The sequence below is a fragment of the Hipposideros armiger genome, unplaced genomic scaffold (genome assembly GCF_001890085.2).
Source record: "Hipposideros armiger isolate ML-2016 unplaced genomic scaffold, ASM189008v1 scaffold_65, whole genome shotgun sequence".
In the NCBI taxonomy this organism is placed as follows: domain Eukaryota; kingdom Metazoa; phylum Chordata; class Mammalia; order Chiroptera; family Hipposideridae; genus Hipposideros; species Hipposideros armiger.
Window position 1 is genome coordinate 1,915,957 of NW_017731415.1, and position 1,584 is coordinate 1,917,540.

At 52.8% G+C, this 1,584-nt stretch overlaps 1 pseudogene; it reads left to right on the forward strand.

Annotated features, from left to right (window-relative positions):
* The first annotated feature begins 11 nt into the window (after positions 1 to 11).
* Positions 12 to 1,345, forward strand: LOC109382534 (exostosin-1 pseudogene; annotated as a pseudogene).
* Positions 1,346 to 1,584: the final 239 nt, after the last annotated feature.

Below are 1,584 nucleotides of genomic sequence, written 5' to 3' on the forward strand. Positions count from 1 at the left end.
TTTTTTTTTTTTTTTTTTTACACCCCTCTCTCTTTTCCTCCCGTCTTGTTGCATGCAAGAAAATTACAGTCCGCTGCTCGCCCGCCCTGGGTGCGATATTTTCAGCCCCGCTGTCTCCCGTCCATTGTGCAACCCGAAGATGAAAGACCGAAGGGGAGAAAGTTAAAGAAATCGCCCACATGCGCTGGATCAGTCCACGGCTTGGGGAAAGGCATCCAGAGAAGGTGGGAGCGGAGAGTTTGAAGTCTTTACAGGCGGGAAGATGGCGGACTGGAGCTGAAAGTGTTGATTGGGAAACTTGGGTGATTCTTGTGTTTATTTACAATCCTCTTGACCCAGGCAGGACACATGCAGGCCAAAAAACGCTATTTCATCCTGCTCTCAGCTGGCTCGTGTCTCGCCCTTTTGTTTTATTTCGGAGGCTTGCACTTGAGGGCATCGAGGAGCCACAGCCGGAGAGAAGAGCACAGCGGTCGGAATGGCTTGCACCACCCGAGTCCGGACCGTTTCTGGCCCCGGTTCCCGGACGCTCTGCGCCCCTTCGTTCCTTGGGATCCATTGGAAAATGAGAATGCCAACGTGCACATCTCCCCGCGGCAGAAGCGAGACGCCAACTCGAGCATCTACAAAGGCAAGAAGTGCCGCATGGAGTCCTGCTTCGACTTCACCCTTTGCAAGAAAAACGGCTTCAAAGTCTACGTATACCCGCAGCAGAAAGGGGAGAAAATCGCCGAAAGTTACCAAAACATTTTAGCGGCCATCGAGGGCTCCAGGTTCTACACCTCGGACCCCAGCCAGGCGTGCCTCTTTGTCCTGAGTCTGGATACTTTAGACAGAGACCAGTTGTCACCTCAGTATGTGCACAATTTGAGATCCAAAGTGCAGAGTCTCCACTTGTGGAACAGTGGTAGGAATCATTTAATTTTTAATTTATATTCAGGCACCTGGCCTGACTACACCGAGGACGTGGGGTTTGACATCGGCCAGGCGATGCTGGCCAAAGCCAGCATCAGTACTGAAAACTTCCGACCCAACTTTGATGTTTCTATTCCCCTCTTTTCTAAGGATCATCCCAGGACAGGAGGGGAGAGGGGGTTTTTGAAGTTTAACACCATCCCTCCTCTCAGGAAGTACATGCTGGTATTCAAGGGGAAGAGGTACCTGACAGGGATAGGGTCAGACACCAGGAATGCCTTATATCACGTCCATAACGGGGAGGACGTCCTGCTCCTCACCACCTGCAAGCATGGCAAAGACTGGCAAAAGCACAAGGATTCTCGCTGTGACAGAGACAACACAGAGTATGAGAAGTAAGTGGCTGGCTGAGGGGCCTCTGCCTATCAGCCCTGGGCTCTGCCCACCTTGTCCAGGTGTGAGGTTGGGGGAGAGGGGTGGGGTGGAGGAGCCCTCTGACCTCTTCCCTTCTGTTCTGAGCCTGGCACTGAACAAACAGCCTGGTTTCAGGTGGGAGCTAGGCGCTGGGGACCCAGAATGGGAGCTGCTGGGGAAAACAGAAAAGCCTGGAGCACTTTTCTGGGCCAAGTAGGTGACAGTGTCTCCCTTTTGCTTGGAAAACCTTCAGGG